The sequence below is a fragment of the Cebus imitator genome, unplaced genomic scaffold (genome assembly GCF_001604975.1).
Source record: "Cebus imitator isolate Cc_AM_T3 unplaced genomic scaffold, Cebus_imitator-1.0 Scaffold398, whole genome shotgun sequence".
Taxonomy (NCBI): Eukaryota; Metazoa; Chordata; class Mammalia; order Primates; family Cebidae; genus Cebus; species Cebus imitator.
This window is the reverse complement of record NW_016107713.1, coordinates 1,704,489-1,724,887: the sequence shown is the minus strand read 5'-3', so window position 1 is coordinate 1,724,887 and position 20,399 is coordinate 1,704,489.

The window sequence follows — 20,399 nt, the reverse complement described above, 5'->3', positions numbered from 1 at the left end:
CCCCAATCTCCCAAGTAGTTGGGATTACAGGCATGTGCCACCACACCCAGCTGACTTTTTTTTTTTTTTTNCAGGATGGTCTCGATCTCTTGACCTTGTGATCCACCCGCCTCGGCCTCCCAAAGTGCTGGGATTACAGGCGTGAGCCACCGCGCCCGGCCATTTTTTCATTTCTTAAATGACTGAATGCAAATGTCACATGCATACTCAAGTGGCCTTGTGGTCTAAATTGACTTGTTATTCTAATCATCATATCAATGTTCTAGGCCTCAAAAAGAAGAAGAAATGATAGAATAGGCTTTGCTTGATGCTTGTTTTACTTGAAGGAATTTCCCAAAAACTTTTCAAAATCAAAGCATCCATTTTTATACTATTGGTCATTCCTATCAATAAATGCCACCAATATTTTCTCTCCATGTATCTAGAACAGACTTGTGATTGTAGCAGGAGTCCCACATAAATTCCAAATCTGCTTATAACAGGCAATACAATGTCTTTTCTAGTTCCTTTGATACCTCCTCTGTTATAGCCCAGTTACAATATTGTAAGGAAACCCAAGCTGCATAGAGATCATGTGTAGATTTCTGACAACAGCTTTTGCTTTTATCTAAGTTGAAAGCTAGTGTTAAACACAAGATATGTGAGTGAAACTCCTACAGATAATAAAAACATCAACATTGGGTCTTACTACATGAGGCACCAGACTGCACAGAACAAAGGCAATACACCATTACTGTACCTTGTTTGAGTTAATGGCCCTCAGAATCCACAAACCTAATAAAATTGATGTTTCAGGCAACTAAGTTTTGGAGTGGTTTGCTGTGGAGCAATAGGCATCTGGAACATGCATATTAACTAGTATTTTGGCTTTCAAACATAGTCTAGATTTTGCTATTAATTGCTCAACTAACATTCTGCTACAATTCCCTTTATTTTTTTGCACTTTTAAGAATGGTTATAGTTTCAGCTTTATAATAATAGGTATACAAATAATAAAAGTATTAAGGCCTTTCATATTAGAATTGCAATTATCTTATCTTTATGTGTTTTGACTGGGCATAGAATTGTTTCTTAAAAAAAATCACCTTTTTTCAGTACTCCATTCCCTGCTCTATCCTAGCCATTAGTATTGCATGCCGCCCAGAATTCTCAATATTTTTATGAAACATTAGTTTTTTCTCCTCTGCAAGATTTTCTGAAATATTTCCTTTACATCCTCAGTGCTACTAAATTTCATTACATTTTGTCTCAGCATGAGAGTTTTTTAATTTATTTAACTGAGCACTCAGCAGACACTGTTAATCTTAAAAACGTGTTTTATTTCTGTACTTTGGAATAATGTACTTCTCTGGTAATTTCTCTCCTACTATTTTATTTGTTTTCTCTTTAAGGAGCTCTTATTATTAAAATGTTAGGTTGCTTAGCTCATTCTTCTAGTTTTTTTTTTTTTCTCTTTTATATCAACTTTCTGAAACATGTTCTCAATTTTATTTCTAAACTTTTTTTTTCCTCTGTGTTTTTGTGCTTCCTCTTTTTTTCAAAATATTTGTGCATTTTCCGTAGTTTCTTTTTCCCTTCATAATATATTTTTTCTTTGAATGTCTCATATTTTTGGCTATGTGTCCTTATGTAGAAGTTAGATAATTCAAAGCAAAGCACCTACTACACCATGTAAACAAATTTTCTAGGTCAGTTTTAGTTTTCTGGAGTTTCAAATGGTCTTTTCCATATTTTTTTTCTTTTTAATTAACAGATAATGATTGTGTATATTTATGGGGTACAATGTGATGTTTCGATATATGTGTACATTGTTAAAATATTAGATCAAGGTAATTAACATCTTCTGCCATTGTTATATTCTTAATAAGGCAAGAAGTTTTTGCCTTGTTTGTAATATCTCTTAATTATCTTACCTCCTTAATTATCATTTTTTTTACTTAATCTCTGAGTCATATAAAGTTTATAATGAAAAAAAAAATAACAGTTTCCAGTCTTTTGCATGTATGAGATTGGAAGAAGAACACTTAGGAGCTTAAAATAGAAACGTTCTCTTCTTAGCTGCCCCTCTCAGTTGTTATTCATGTGGATTTTGCTCTTCCAGTTCCTTCTTCGACACTAGGATTCTGCAGATTCTGTGTTAGTATTCTCTTCAAAACTCCTCTCAGAGAAGTCACTCCCACTTTTACTACTACCTTCTCTCCATATTTTTTTTTCCCAGATTCTTCGTCAAAGCAATCTGATCCATTTTCTCCTTTCCCCATATTACAAAGTATAACATCTACTAACATCCTAATTGTTTATATCCTTGACATTCTTATGTATTAATGAGGTTTACAAAAAAAAAAAATGTCTGGGAAACGTTTGTGATTAGTTCTTGTATTTGTTCCTTTATTCTAATCTGAGAAGAGAGCAGCTTTCAGTAATAACAAGATCAAAGACTGATGACAGAAAAGTAGGTACTTATCTCATAGTTTCTTAGTACAATTTGACATGGGACATAATTTTTGTTAGCTGTTTGGTTCAGTTTTGTTTTTGTTGTTTGGTGAGAGCATAAAGTACTGATTGAGATTGATCAGATTTTTCTGCATTTAAACATAGTTGGTAAATGACCATGTCCTACTAAAAACTCACTGGAAGATGAACCATTCTTAGATAACTGGTAAAAGAAGTTTTAAAAACTATCAAAAAAGGCAACAACTCACACACACAAAAAAAATTATAGACCAAATGTGGTGAGATAGCATTTAAAAGGATTAGGTATATCTGAGTACAATATAAAAAGGCATTAATGTCAAGGGACAGCAGAGTACAATATAAAAAGGCATTAATGTCAAGGGACAGCATTCGTGTGGGAGATCAAGACTTGGTATGTGCAGGAGGGAAGGAAAATGCAGATAGTTTAGAAAACAAAAAGGACATACATATAAGTCAGAGAAGTTAGGAAATGGAATTGATATCAACTGATATTGACTCAGGAGGTTCAGTATATGGTGGAGTTTAGTTAGAGCAAAAGGCTTATGAAAGGAAGTAAAATATCATAGGCAGTTGTAAAATAATAAAGTGTGTGCTTATCGTGCATCCTATTATCAGGTAACTGAATATTGAAAATGCATATATAACAAAGTGACAATAAAATATTCAGGTTTCAGTAAGATTATTTTCAGAACTGAGCAAAACTGACTAGTGGGAGAGGTTTTTAACATAGCATAAGAGAGAGAAAACATTGTCAGAATAGATTGATGGTAGAATTTCAACAGATATTGAATAAATCAAATTGACAGAACATATCAACTCATTGAATGTAACAAGTAAAGAAAGAAACAAATCAAGGTTTCAGTCAGTATGATGGGGATTTTGGTAAAGTCATTTGCTGATTATATATGAGACGAAAATAATAAATCTTATTATAGACATATTACATTAAAAATGTCAGAATGTTCTGATATTGACAGAGGTAGCCAGATATAGGTAAAATGTAGGGTTAGAATGAAGAAAAGATGACCAGGCTGCATATCATGGTACATATTATGAAGCAACTACAGAACTTTGTTTTATAGATAGTCAATGCTTTCACACAGAAAAATACATCCAGGAAAGCATAGAGGTAGGAAATAGAAACTAAATATAATAGAAGAGAAAGAGACCTTTTAAACTTACCTTTATTGGGAGCTCAAGAAAATAGAAGCAACAGAGAAGACATGCAGCAGTTTCTTAAGAGGCAGGCAAAAACCTAGGAGGTAATAGTGTCTTGGGAGTCATGAGAAGAAAAAGTTTCAGGAATCAAGGCCAAAAGGGATCAACACTGCAGGAGAAACAAACAAACAAAAAGAATAACTCTAGAAAGAGGATCATTAGACTTGATTACTCTGAGTTAATTAACCTCTGGCATTACATGATAAGAACAGGAAAGACAGAATTGTTTTCTTTGACTGTCAAAACTCAATCCTGTAAAATAGGGATTGAATTATACATTGTTTGTCTCTAGGAAACAATAAGTAAACAACAAAAAAGTGCTAGAAGTTATTGAGAAACAGCTTTATTTTTTAATTCTTTAATGTATTTACCAATCGAGTAATACCCAAGCAGAGTGCCTTGGGAAATGTTGAGTCTTAGGAAAGGCAGAATGACGATATAGTTTGTAGAGTAATTCCAGCATGAGCTGATACTCTAGCCAGATAAATTACTTGATTTTTATAATTGAGTACTAAAGTCGTGTGGCAGTTGACTATTGCCTTCCTCAATGCAGTGATAATGAAGGTCACTAGAGGGTCTGGACCAGAACTCTCTGCTTTCTGTCCCCTGCCCCTGTCATCAAATAATCCATCCTCATGTCAGAAGGTTTTTACTTCTGGCATCATTCTCTCCATTTGCATTGTGCTTTTTATGCAGCTGTTGACCTTTTTTCCATTAAAACCATTGTTGCCCTAATCACAATCTATTCTGTTCAGCACTTTCATAATGTCTGTCACTTAGAAAATTAACACGGCCATAAAATTTGCAGTCTGATCGTTTGAAATATGTAAATTTCTAAACTGTTAGACTTGCAGACATCTCATGAGTTCTTGCTGTTGTACTAGTGAATTTCTAAGAAACGAAAAGAAAAAATCATAGCCTGATAACTTTTAGAACAAAGATATTAATTTGCAAGAAACTTATTAATATCTGCAACATAGACTTTTGACTGCCAAGTAATATGTATTTATTATTGAGGATGGCTTAAGTATAAGAAGAGAATGTCCATGTTTGCCTAGAAAATCGGACTTAAACCCATCCGACAGGTTGCCCCTAAACATCACGCCTTCACAAGGGTCACGGGCTATTACTGAAATAAAATTAGTTTAGGTAAACTACAGTATTATCATAACAAAAATTCTCTTCTAATCCTTTTACGAGTCTCTTCTGTATCATTTGTGAAATGAAGATAATGAGATTGCCTGCCATTTATTTCTCAAAGTTGTAAGAATTAAATGAGATCATTGTTGTGAAAGTATTTTGTAAACTGTAATGCATTATATAAATGTAACTTAAGTTATAAAATTTGTGAATATATATAGCCCTTGGAAACACATTTGTCTATTATGAATTACCAATATCATATTGTGAAACTAGTTCATGATTATGGAATTTTTAAGAAAACCTGACTTGAGGAGACCAGAGGTAATAAAAAAGAAAAAGATTGCTTTGGACTCAGGTTGCTTGCCTAGGAAGAATGGCTAGGAATTCCAGAGAAAATCTGTGCAGTCAAGGCTCTGAGTCTGTAGTTCACAGTAGGAGTGGTAGAGGGAGAGTGGTCCCAGACAGGAACATAAAACTCAAAGGGCATTAATTAAAAAGGACTTCAGAGTAGTTTTCCAGAAAGCATGATGAAATTTTTACTGGTTCTTATAAAATATTAAAATTGTTTTAAAAGGGTGATGCAGTGGGTGTTTATTAAAGACACATTTATTTCAAGTAAAGGAAATATTTTATTTAGAGACTACATATTTTCTACTTTTTCTCAGAGGGTGGTGGGAGTGGTATTATATTCTAATACTGTTAATTTTCTTTGCTTGTTATGTTGTGGTATAATTTAAGTACAGTGGAATTTATACATTTAATCGTACAAGGTGATGCGTTTTTACAATTTTTTAAGTAATGAGCCCACCACCACAGTAATGACAGGATATCTCCATCATCCAAAAAATGTCCGTTGTATGTTTTCAGTCAATCGCCTTCTACCACACCAGGCCTCTGGAAACCACTGATCTGCTTCCTGTCACAGTTGTTTTGTCTTTTTGAGAATTTCATATCAATACAATAATAAGTGCAATACCTACTCATTTGTGTCAGACTTCTTTCATTTAGACTAATGTTCTTCAAATTCATTCTTTGTATATGTTTGCATTTGCTTTTTGCATATATTGCTGACTTGTCTCTTTTCATTTCTAAGTGATCATTTTATAAAGACAACATGTTTTCTTTATCCATTCTGTAGATGACGAACTTTTGGGTTGTTTACATGTTTGAGCTACAGTGAACACAGCTGCAATTAACTTTTAAATATTAATTTTTGAATGGGCATGCATTTTTATTTCTCTTCGGTAAGTAAATCAGAGGGAAGTTTTTGAGTCATATTGTAAATATATGTTAAATTTATAGTAAACTGCCAAACTCTTTCTTTTTTTTTTTTTTTTAAATTATACTTTCAGTTCTGGGATACATATACAGAACATACAGGTTTGTTACATAAATATAAACGTGCCATGGTGGTTTCCTGCACTCATCAACTCGTCATCTGCATTAGGTATTTCTCCTAATGCTATCCCTCCCCTAGCTTTCCACCCCAGACAGGTCCCAGTGTGTGATGTTCCCCTCCATGTGTCAATTTATTCTCATTTTTGAACTTCCACTTATGAGTGAGAACATGCAGTGTTTGGTTTTCTGTTCCTGGGTTAGTTTGCGGAGAAATATGTGTTTCAACTTCATCCATGTCCCTGCAAAGGACATGAACTCATCCTTTTCATGGCTGCATAAAATTCCATGGTATATGTGTGACACATTTTCTCTATCCAGTCTATCATTGATGAGTATTTGAGTTGGTTCCAAGACTTTGCTATTGTGAATAATGCTGCAATAAACATACATGTGCACGTGATTTTATAGTAGAATGATTTCTAATTCTTTGGGTATATACCCAGTAATAGGATTGCTGGGTCAAATGGGATGTCTAACTCTAGATCCTTGAGGAATGGCCACAATATCTTCCACAATGGTTGAACTAATTTAGACTCCCACCGATAGTGTAAAAGTGTTCCTATTTCTCCACTTCCTCTCCAGCATCTGTTGTATCCTGACCTTTTAATGACTGCTATTCTAACTGGTGTGAGATAGTATCTCATGATTTTGATTTGCATTTCTCTAATGACCAATGATGATGAGCTTTTTGTCATATGTTTGTTAGCTGCATAAATGTCTTCTGAGAATTGTCTGTTCATATCCTTCACCTAGTTTTAGATTTTTTTTTCTTTTTTTTTGTAAATTTGTTCAAGCTTCTTGTAGATTTTGGATATTAGCCATTTGTCAGATGGACAGATTGAAAAATATTCTCCCATTCCTTAGGTTGCCTGTTCACTCTGATGATAGTTTCTTTTGCAGTGCAGAAGCTCTTTAGTTTAATTAGATCCCATTTGTCAATTTTGGCTTTTGTTGCCATTGCTTCTTGTGTTTCAGTTATGAAGTCTTTGCCCATACCTATGTCCTGAATGGTATTGCCTAGCTTTTCTTCTAGGGTTTTTATGGTTGTAGGCTTAAGTCTTTAATCCATCTTGAGTTAACTTTTGTATAAGGTATAAGAAAGGGATTCAGTTTCAGTTTTTTGCATGTGGCTAACTAGTTTTTCCAACATCATTTATTAAATTAGGAATCCTTTCTCCATTGCTTGTTTTGTTAGGTTTGTCAAAGATCAGATGGTTGTAGATGTGTGGCATTATTTCTAAGGCCTGTGTTCTGCTCCAATCGTCTATATATCTTTTTTGGTACCAGTACCATGCTGTTTTGGATACTGTAGCCTTGCAGAATAGTTTGAAGTCAGGTAACATGATGCCTCTAGCTTTATTTCTTTTGCATAGGATTGTCTTGGCTAAATAATAAGAGGTATTCATGATAAACCCATAGCCATATGATGCTGAATGGGCAAAAGCTGAAAACATTCCCTTTGAAAACCATCCCAAAACAATGATGCTTTCTCACCACTCTTATTCAACATAGTATTGGAAGTTCTGGCCATGGCAATCAGGCAAGAGAAAGAAAGAAAGAAAGAAAGAAAGAAAGAGTATTCAAATAGGAAGAGAGGAAGTCAAATTGTCTCTGTATGTAGAAGAAATAATTGTATATTTAGAAAACCCCGTAGTCTTAGCCCAAATTACCTTAAGGTGATAAGCAACTTCAGCAAAGTCTCCAGATACAAAATCAGTGTTCAAAAATCACGAACATTCCTATACACCCATAGTAGCCAAACAAAAGTCAAATGATGAGTGAACTCCCATTCACAATTGCTACAAAGAGAATAAAATACATAGAAATGTAACTTACAAGGGATGTGAAGTACCTCTTCAAGGAGAACTACAAACCACTGCTCAAGGAAATAAGAAAGGACATAAACAAATGGAAAAACGTTTCATACTCATGGATAGGAATTATCAATGAAATGTCTTTTCAACATTTCATTGAAATGGCTGTACTGACCAAAATAATTTATAGATTCAGTGCTATCCCATCAAGCTTCCATTGACTTTCTTCACAGAATTAGAAAAAACTATTTAAAATTTTAAATGGAGCCAAACTGTTTTTCAATGTAGCTATACTAATTTGTATTTCACTTGTGTAATCAATCTTTGATAGTTCTATTTAATCTACAACCTTGCCAACAATTTATATCAGCCTTTAATTTCAGTCATTCCAGTGTAGTTGCAGTGGTATCTTTTTGGGGTTTTAATTTACACTTTTTTAAATGAGGAATGATAGTATTTTTAATAAATTTCTTTAATGAAGGTTCTGTTGAAGAATTTTTTCTATGTTTAAACTTGTTTGTCGATTATCCTATTTGAGTCAAAAAGTTTTTAACTTCATAAGGTTAGTATCATCTAAAGTTTTTGACATACTGTAGATATAAATTCTTCGTAAAATAGATGGTTTCCATATCTTTCCTTAAAGTTGGTGTATTCCATTTTCATTTGAGTGTATTTAGAACATTTACTTTTTGGATGAAATATAATATTTTTATTCTTTTGTTTCATACATTTTGTGTTTTATCTAGGAATCATTTGCCTATGTCACGGTCATACAGAATTTAAAAACTTTTTTGGAAGTTTTGTAGTTTAAACATTTACTTTTGGGTCATTTCATGTTAAATTTTGCAAATGATTTAACATAAGAATTTGGATCCTTTAAAAATATGAATGTTTAATTTCTTGGCTCTATTATTGAAAAAAGTATTTAATCCCTCATTAAACTAACTTGACTCATTTGTTCAAAAATTGATAAACTCTGCAATCTCTTCTCTCCTATTGTTCTGCATATTTATGTTAACACCTGTATTTACTTGATTGCTGTAGCTGTATCCCAAGTCTTGGAATAGGTTAGTGTAATTCCTCCAATTTTTTAGACATTTCATTACTTATTTCATATAATGTTTCATCTCCACATACATTTTAGAAACACTTTGTCAACTTTTACTATATCCTAGCTGGATTTTGATTGGGATTGCATTTTATCTATAGATTTATTTGATGAGAATTGACATCTTATTTATAGGATATCTTTCGATCATAAATATAACATCTCTTCCTTTATTTAGGTCTTTTGAAACTTTTCCCTGGATGTTTTGTTTAATACAAGCTTTGTATATTCTTTGTTTATCAGTATTTTATTTTTTTGAGAGTATTGCAGAAGAATATACAAATTGTAATTTCTAATTTTTTACTCTTAACCTATAGAAATACAATGAACTCATATAATGATGTTGTATTCTGTGAGCTAACTCACATTGTAGATCCAGTAAATATTCTTGTGGATTCCTTAAGATTTTCTACAAAGATGACTATGTGGTTTACAAACAAAGTCAATATTACTTTTTGTTTTCAACCGGTGACTTTTTATGTATTTTTCTTGTGCTACTGCACAGATTTTGCTTTCTTGTACAATATTGAATATCAATATTTAAGGCAGACATATAGACTTAATTTTAAATCTGGAGAAGAAAACATCTAGTTTTTCACCAAAGAGTAGAATATTAGTTGTTGGCATTTCTAACATTTCCTTTTGCAGACAGAAGAGGTTCACGTCTATACTTATTTTGTACCTTATTTGATAATGTGTGGATGCCTGTTATATTTTTGTTGAGATATTTTATAAGAAATGTATATTGAATTTTATTACATTTTTTCTGTTTATGGAAATAATCATATTATTATTTTCTTTTTTTAAAGATAGTGAATCAATTTGATTAATTATTGAATAGTAAACCAAACCTGTGTTGATGAAACAAACCTATTTTATACTGTATGTGTATTATTGATTTTATATATTTGTGAATTTGATATGCTGTACTGCCATATTGCTGGATTAATTTAACTACATTTGATTTAGTCGTAGTTAAATGTTCACTGGGCCTTGGTATATGATTTAAAAAGGAGAAGGCAACATTTCATAAGACTACCTAAAACAAATGTCCAGTCTTTAATATGTGGATTACTTTCTGAATTTTTATCTCTGCATTTTCTTTATCATTATATTTTGTTCTTAATTCATTTATATGTAACATTTGAAATTTTGGAACTTAGTATTCCAATAAGCTTTTCTATTATACCTGAGTTATGAGAGATTAGACTTAAGGAATTATGTTTTTATTCTCTGAAATGAGTGTTCTTTTCTTTTTTTTTTTTCTTTTGAGGCGGAGTTTCGCTCCTGTTACCCAGACTGGAGTGCAATGGCGCGATCTCGGCTCACCGCAACCTCCGCCTCCTGGGTTCAGGCAATTCTCCTGCCTCAGCCTCCTGAGTAGCTGGGATTACAGGCACACGCCACCATGCCCACCTAATTTTTTGTATTTTTAGTAGAGACGGGGTTTCACCATGTTGACCAGGATGGTCTTGATCTCTTGACCTCGTGATCCACCCGCCTTGGCCTCCCAAAGTGCTGGGATTACAGGCGTGAGCCACCGCGCCCGGCGAGTGTTCTTTTCTTAATAGTGTATGTATATAAACTCAAGACATTTTATAATGTCCAACACTCACTTTTTACAAATTCAGCAAGTAATCTTTACAAGAATTTCAGGCATAAATATCTTTTTCTAAGTATCTATTTATTCATCTATCTATCCATCATCTGTCTTTCTAAAAATAATTTGTCATGAAATTAATCAAATGATAATTCACATGATTTGCATTTCTATATAATTCCCTTATTCCTGAAGAATTAAAAAATAAAAATGGCACCCACATATTATTGAATAAGGTACTATAGAATGGAAAATACGTTGCCTATAATTTGTGCTTAAGATATTGAAACAAATAAATAGTTATTTTTAAGTGTTTAAGCTCAGACGTGAAGGCTGACGTATTGAAGAGGAATCACAATCTATCGATTAAAAGCCAATGTCAGTCTTGTGAAAAAGTATGATGCGTCTGAAAAAAACACAAGCCTGTAACACCTTCTTTATTAAGCTGATTTTTTTCTCCTATATTTGTATGAAATGTGGTTGTGAGAAATATTTGCATATTATCAATGGATGCTCAACATGTATTTAATGAATAAATGAAGTTAGTTTTGAAATTTTTTTCCTAAACCTCTGGACAAAGTGGTTTTCAACCTTAAATTTTACATCAAGAAAATATTTTGACACCAAGTGCAGTGGATCATACTTATAATCCCAGCACTTTGGGAGGTCAGGACAGAAGGCTCACTTGAGCTCAGAAGTTTGGGATCAACTTGGGCAACATAGCAAGACCCCATCTCTTTGGAAAAAAAAAAAAAAAAAACCCAAAAACAAAAAAGAAAGTATTTTGGTTGCTACTGATTAGTAAATTAGTTTAATACAAATAACTACAACTTAGTTAAATATATAGAAAATTCAAGAGGGTGATAGCCCTGTTCAAATATATCCTTTACGTTTTAATAAGCTCCTGATACAGGAAACTTTCCCTTACTTCTTTAGGGTAGCAACAACATTCAAGTGTCCTGGGAACTTCCAATTACATTATTGAGCCCCCTTAATGAAGTGAAATATAAGATTATTCCTCTGGGATCTAAGGTCATGTTTTATTTTAAAAAGAATTTTAAATTAACCTATCTGATCCCCATAAACCCCAGGCTACCTAACCTTTCATGGAATTGAACATGAAAACCTACTCAATTGTCTTTGAGCTTAGCATCTCCAATTTATTTATTATGAAAGTAAATATGTATCAAAATTATTCCTGAAAGATTATGAAAATATTGCATTTGAGATCATTTAAGATGCAGTATTAAAGCTCAGAGTTCAAGAGTGTTAAATCTTACAGCTCTGTTGCTATTTGAAGGCTAGCTATTTCCCTTCTGTATTGCTATGTCAGAATTGTATGTGTGCATATTTAGCTGCCATCCAGGTAAGACTAGTTTGGGGAAATTCATTCAGGTAATCTCCATTCACTTGATGAACTTTTCCTGATATTTCTATAGGTCACATCCTTCAAGAACAATGTTAAAAGGCATACTGAGATGTCATAAAGAAAAATAACATAGTCTGAATGAATCTTCTGAGACAGTTAAGAAAATTTTAAAAAGAAACAAAAACATGATATGACACTTATGAGTTTTTGTAATAATGCCCAAAACTCTGACTTTATTAAATCATACAGGGACATATATACTGATTTCTCATTTTAATTCAATGCCATCAGACATAGTATGGCCTGATAGCACATAATAGAATGGAATTTCTCTTAAATGCTTTAAATTCACTCCTTGTCAATTTTCTGCATTCTAGCACATTTTTATTTCTTCATTGCTCCAGTCCAACACTTTTACTGATCATAAACATGCCTAAGGCTGGAATAAGTATACATGAACCGCTGGGCAGGCAAAATTAGAGAAAAAGCATTGATGATTTGGTTGTATGGTAACTATCCTTCCTTCAATTATGGAAAATTTGTTTCACAGCTCCCTTCTGTTCAAGAACAGTGAGGGTAGAAAATATGTTAATGTATTTGGATTACATTAAAGTTTTAAGATTAACTAAAAGAAAGGGAGGGAAAAAGTGCTAATGGCAAGAGCACAAGGAAAAGACATTATATTACTGCTAATGCACATAAAATCTTGCCTATTAAAATCAGATGACAGTTATACATGCTATTAAATATATCAAAGCTGTGCTTCAATTACAAATCCTTTTATATGCATGTTTTAACAAATATGTCTTTGATAATGGAATGTAGGTGCAACTTCTTAAATGTTACATACAAGCTCTACTATATAACTGTATATTACCACTAGGAGGTAATCATCTTCTGAGATTTTCCTTTTTCCTTTTTTTATATCCTATGAATTTTGAAATAAGCAGCTGGACAGCAATTCAATTTAAAAGCACGAGCCTCTGGGCTTGTGATGGTTAACAGTGATGTGTTGTGCTATTATTTTCACTATGGTTATTTGTGGTAATAAATTATGTCCCTGAGATGGTATATGAGCAGAAAGCACTTAATAATGTTTGTCTGTGATTTTGTTTGTGAAATAACTGCAACAACTCTATTAGAAATCGAGGTGGTGCATATGTTTTTTTTTAGAAACTAATAAATTTCTCATGTTGAATGGCATGAGGATGAGTTTTCATGGAAACTTCAAAGACATTAGCTTTCAAATTTAGTCTATAATCTCTAGTTGTATAATTATTTTTTTCTTGCCTGATTAAACATTGCTGTACACAAAAACAAGTAGCATTTTTTTTATTAATTGTACATTACTAGGAAGCAAATTGACATAAGAATGCAATACATGTTGTGAGAATGCTGGTTTTTAGGTCATTACTTGTCGTGGATGTAAATACCAATATATTGGTCACTAAAAATACCTGCTTTCCCGAAAAATACAAACTTTATTTTATTCATAATATAACTTATGAACACAATTTTTTAAAAGATAATCTATGCATATCAATATATTTTTTCACTAGAAATTGAAAGCAATTTATTAAATCTAATTGTTTCCATTTATTTTTAGAGTAATAAAATTCAGCCAAATCAAATACTCAATTAGCCCATCTTTTGTGAACTCTTTGGGTTATTTTCTGTGTGCTTTCCTCTTACTTCTATGTGCCCTCAATTTCTGACCTTTCCATGGTTGGAGTTGAAATGAGAGGGAGGCAATTATAGACGTATCAATGTTCTTTTACGAATTATGTTTCAGGAGCTGGTGTTGCACTTTCTTATCTTGGAAGTTGTTGAAACCTGACTCTTTCTCTCTTTTGAGTTTTACAAATTCTTCTGAGATAAGTCCGTCATCACTACTACTTGATATAAGCAATGTGCTTTCCCTCCTGCATTGTAAGACTTGTCTCTTTGTCTCTAGTTCTTGAGTTTCAATTTCTAAAGCTCCCCTTCCTTCATTTTTAGGGGCTCAGCAGTTCAGCCATCCTATATATATCAGGTCCATATTTGCTATTGAACACTCTTCATTCTTTGCCCTTAAAACCCTGAGTGTTCTGGGTAATTTGGCATAGTAGTAAATGCTCTTTCACTTTTGTTTTTGAGTTAACTTTCCTTTAGACTTTATAAAGGAGTCACATGCTCATCCACTGAGCCACCATAATTTCAAGAAATACTTCTTTATACATGTAATCTTAAATTTCTTCTTGTTTTATTTGAGCTGAAAAAGGAATACATAGCTGTCTCTCCTCCTGATATTAGCCATCAATGGAAAATTATTTAAGTTCTAACTATGAGTCACTTCTAGAAACTAAAGTTTAAGCAAGTTATTATAATGTAGAAATTAGAAAACTTTTTTTCCTCCCAAATGAAAGTATGTCTGCTGTTATTGGCAGGATAATAAAATAATGACATTTTCTTCTCACCTAAAGATATGTCCTAGTTCCTATGAAAAAGGTCCATTGAAGATAAGAACAAGTTGAAAATTGTGAGATGGAGAAATTATTTTGGATTACATATATGGGCCCTAAATGTGATCACAGGTATCCTCCTAACGGAGACGCAGGAGAAAATTTGACTACACAGCAGGAGGCGATGTAACAAAAGCAGAAAGAGATCTGAAGATGTTACGCTGCTGNAGAAGGCAATATGAAGATGGAAAAGAGCAGGATTTGAAGACCCTGGCCTCTAAGTTTGGAATAATATGGCCACAGGCCAGACATGCTGAAGCCATCAGAAGCTGGAAGAAACAAGACATGGATTCTCCCCTAGAACCTCCAGAGGGAGTGTGGCTCTGTCAACACCTTGATTTCAGCCAAGTGATTCTGATTTCAGACTTTCTCCTCCAGACCTGTGGAAGAATAATTTTATATTGTTTTAATACACCAAATCCATTGTAATGTGTTACAGTAACTAGAAAACCGGTGCAGCCAGAGAAAATAAAAAATGTTTCATGCTGTTTCCTTTGCATATATGGTCTTGATGTTTGATGCTTTGTATAATAATATGCCCTGTTTTGCTCAAATCGATCATAACTCAATGCTTTTTACTCTTTCATAGCCCTGAAAAAAATAATAACACTATAAAAGTCATCAACATCATCAGAAACAAGTCTGTGAATTACCATATTTTGAAAACATTTTTCAAGATTTAGTAATAGAATTTGACATCTTCTACACCACACAGAAAACTGTTGACTTTAAAAAGTCTGAAAGCATTTAATTAAACTAAAGGTAATCCAAATTTTACCTTTTATCTGAAAGACAGAGAAAACTCAGGCCAGGCACAGTGGCTCATGCCTGTAATCCCAGCAATTTGGGAGGCCAAGACAGGTGGATCATCTGAGGTCAGGAGTTTGAGACCAGCCTTGCCAACATGGTGAAACCTGTTTCTACCAAAAAAGTACAAAAAAATTAGTCGGGCATGGTGCCAGGTGCCTGTAATTCCAGCTACATGAGAGACTGAGGCAGGAGAATTGCTTGAATCCAGGAGGCAGAAGTTGCAGTGAGCTGAGATTACACCATTGCACTCCATCCTGAGCAACAGAGCAAGAAAAGATAAATAAAAGAAAAACTTATTTTGGATATTTTGAAAGGATAGGATTTTATTCATGGATTAGCAAATCTGAAAATTTCTATCATAAATATAAGATAAATGTAAATATTTATAATCAAGGTGTTGGGGTCACCATCATAAAAGTTCCTGAACACTTGTAAATGGTACTAGTCAAAATACTCCAGAGACGGAATCAATGGGATATATATATATATCCCATTGATTCACACACACACATACACACACACACACAGAAAGAGAGAGAGAGAGAAATATAGAAAGGAGTTTATCATGAGCGATTGGTTTATGTGATTACAGGGGTTGAGAGGTCCCACTATCTTAGTTTTCTTGTTGTTTTTACTCTAACAAAATATCTCAGATTCGGTAATTTAAAAAGAAAGAAAAAATGTTTTCTCACTGTTCCAAACACTGGTAAGTCCAAGATCAATGCACCAGCATCTGGATAGGGCTTTCTTGCTGTCTTTGCTCATGGTGGAAGGCAGAAATCAAAAGGGAAAAATGCTGTGTGCTTACATAGTAGAAGAGCTCAAGGAAGCTAGCCAAATGCTGCTTAAAGCCTCTTTTATAAAGATTTCAATCTCATTCATGAGTGAGGAGCCCTCATGATTTAATTACCTCTTAAAAGCTCTACCATTTGATACTAATACATTGGCAACACCAACTGGACAAATTTAAATCATGGCTCCAATGACCCATCAGTTGCAAGCTGGAGGCCCATGAGAGCAAATGTATGGTTCCAGACCAAACCTGAAAGTCTGAGAACCAGGGTACCAACGATGTCAGTCCAAGTCAAAGTCTAAAGACCTATTAATCAGGAACATGGATGCCTGAAGGCAGGAGGAGATGGATGTCACATCTTAAGTTTTGAGAGCACGTTGACCCTTTCTCACTTCTTTTGTCTATTTATGACCTCAAGAAATTGGATGGTGCTTACCAGCCTTGGTAGGAATGAATCTTCTCTACTTAGTCAAAAGATTTAAATGTTAATAATTTCCACCAACATCCTAACAGATATACACAGAGATAATGTTTTACCTGCTATCTGGACATCCTTATCCCAGTAAAGTTGGCACATAAAATAAGGCATCACATAATATTTCTTGGATAAATTGCTAATGTTGAAAAAAAAGAGCCCATGCAGGCAGCCTTGTCAACTTTCTAAAGCTGAAGCAAGAGCTTTAGTAAGATGGAGTAAGACCTAAAATTCTTCAATATTTTAGAAAATAAAAATGTGCAAACACTTGGAAACACATGGTAGTTATCTCAAAATTGTATTCATGTTTTTGACAAGAGAAAATACATATTATATGAGTCACTTAAATTACTTCTTCTTTTTGTTGTTGCTGTTATTTGTTTGTTTGATAGTTCTGTGTTAAAAAGTCCGGCTTTGCAAAGATATGTTTCTGAAAATGGAGTTTACATTTCTTTAGTTCACTTTTTTCAGGTTCAATCAGTCTTCTCTCAATAAACACCTGTATTTACAAAGGTTTTTGAGTTTGTCTCCTATTATATGTTTTTGGTGATGAGTTTATTTTTGTGAGGTCATATTTCTGATGCAGTTTTTAAAATCAGAAATAAAATAGCAGTAGACCTAAAATTTTAAATGTGCCCCAGCACATTCATAGCTGTGATGGCCATGAGGAGAGACTCCCTCTGCTTAGGAAAAGTAGAGGGAAGAGTAAAGAGGAGTTTGTCTTGCAGCTCATGTACCAGTTCAGCCACAGTGAAATAGAGCACCAACCAGTCCTTTAGGGTTCCTGACTTTAGGCCTTGGTTCCTAGATGATGTTTCTGGGCCTACTCTGGGACAGAGGGAAGCCCACTGCCTTCTGTCCTGAAGTGTGCATCTAAGACATGGAAGCACTTGCCATAAACTGACTAAAGGGACCCTGGGCTTCAAGTGAACATCTGCAGTTGCCTGGCAGCACTCTGCCTGGGCTGGTGGTGGTGGTGGATGTGGGAAGAGACTCCTCTGCTTGGGAAAAGGGGAAGGAAGTATGGGAAAGACTTTGTCTCATGGTTTGGATTACAGCTCAGCCAGAGTAGAACAGAGCATCAGGTAATTTTCTAAGGTTTCCAAGCCCCAACTCCCAGATGGCACCTCTGAATTCACTAGTGGCTGGGGGAAATCACTGTCCTTAAGGGAAGGACATAAGTCTGGTTGGTTTTGCCAGCTTTGATTGTAGAACCCTTGGACCTTGAGAAAACATAGCTGATAGCCAGGTAGTGGCTAGAGGGCCTTGGGCAAGACCCATTGCTACACTAACTTCAGGCCTGACTCAGTATGGTTCCAGTAGTGGTGGCCACAGAGGTGCTGTGTCACCCCTCCCCTAACTTCAGGCAGCTCAGCCCAAAGAAAGACACTATGTTTGTTTGAAAGAAATTAAGGCAAGAAAAAAAGAGTCTGTGCCCAGTAATCTGGCGTATTCTTCTGGATCTTGCCTAAGGTACCACCAAGGTGGTACCTCTGCAAATATGCAAAAACAAAAGTGTTACTGAGCTTAAAGTGTCCCCTAATGCAACTCGAACTTCAGTGACCACAAATTTAGACCACATCACCCAAGCCCTTTTAAATATCTGGAAAGCCTTCCCAAGAAGAATGGGCACTAACAAGCCCAGACTTCAAGGATTCAAATAAATACCTAACAACTCTTCATTGCTCAGACATCAACAAACATCTGCAAGCCTTAAGACCATCCAGGAAAACATGATCTCACCAAGCTAAATGATACACTAGAGAATAATCCTGGAGAGACAGAGATGTGACCTGTTAGGCAGATAATTCAAAATAGCTGTTTTGAGGAAACTCAAAGAAAGTGCTAAAGGAAAAAAACCCTTCTTTTGTACTCTAATAATAAATACAGCAAAAACATCTTTCAGACATGAGGGTGAAAAAAGGCTTTCCTAGACAAACAAAAGCTGAGGAATTTTGTCAACACCAGACCTTTCCTACGAGAAATACTAAAAGGAATTCCTCAATCTAAAAGAAATAAAAATGTTAATAAACAAGAAGAAATCATCTGAATATACAAAACTCACTGGTAACAGCAGTACACAGTAAAACACTGTAATTGTGATATGTAAAGAACTCATATCTTACACAGAAGATAAAGAGATGAACTGACCAAAAATAATAACTACAATAACTTTTCAAGACATACGTAGTACAAAAAAATGAATAGAAAAAAGAACACAAAAAGAAAGTGAGAGGATTAGGTTAAAATGTAGAGTTTTTGTTAGTTTTATTTTTGTCTGTTTTTTTATTTTGCTTAATAATCAGTGTTAATTTGTCATCAATGTAAAATAATGGGTTTATAAGATGCTATTTGCGAGCCTCAAGATTAAAAATATGTAATAGATACACCAAAAACAAAAGGCAGGAAATTAAAACACACTACCAGAGAAAATTGCCTTTCCCTTAAGGAAGACAGTAAGAAAAGAGAGAAGGAAGGCAAGCAACGAGAAAACAGATAACAAAATGGCAGAAGTGAGTCCTTACTTATTAACAATAACATTGAATGTAATGGACTAAACTCATCAATCAAAGACATAGCGTAGGTGAATGAGTTAAAACACACACAGAGTGAAAATTAAGGAAGGAAAAAATATATTCCATGCAAATGAAGACCAAAATAAGTAGTAGCTATATTTACATCACACAAAATAGTGTTTAAGAAAAAAACTATACAAAGAGACGAAGATAATTATATAATGATAAAGGGGTGAATTCTGCAAAAGGTTCTAACAACTGGTAAATATATATGCACCTAACACTGAACACCCAGATATAAAATGCAAATATTATTAGAGCTAAAGAGAGAAACAGAAATCAACACAAACGCTAGCTGGAGACCTATAACCTCACTTTCAGCATTGGACAGATCACACAGACTGAAAATCAATAAAGAAACATAGGACTTATTCTGTACTATAGACCAAATGGGCATAATAGACATTTAAAGAACATTTCATTCCATGGCTGAAGCATAAACATTCTTCTCAGCACATGAATCATTATTCAAAAGACAGACAGTAACAAATGCTGGCAAGAAGGTGGAGAAAAGGGAAACCTTCTCATGTCCTATACAAAACTCAAATTAAAATGAATTAAAGACTTAAATCTATGACTTCAAACTGTGAAACTACTGCATGAAAATACTGGAGAAACTTTCCAGGACATGGGTGTCTACAAAAATTTCTTGAGCAATACTCCACAAGCACAGGCAACCAAAGCAAAACTGGACAAATGGGATCACATCAAGTTTAAAAGCCTTTGCACAGCAAAGAAGACAATCAACAAAGAGAAGACACTACCCACAGGATGGGAGAAAATATTTGCAAACTACCCAACTGACAAGTGATTAATAATCAGAATACATAAGGAGCTTAAACAACTTTGCAAGAAAAAATTCTGAAAATCAGATTAAATATGGGCAAATGGTCTGAGTAGACATTTCTCAAAAGAAGCACTACAAAAGGCAAAAAGGTTTACGAAAAGACGCTCAACATCACTGTTCGTCACATAAATGAAAATCAAAACTGCTCATTATCACTTATCTGATAAATGCAAACTAAAACTACAGTGATTTGAATATTATCATTGTATAATTTGAGATATTATCTCACCCCAATTAAAATGGCTTTTATTCAGAAGACAGACAGCAACAAA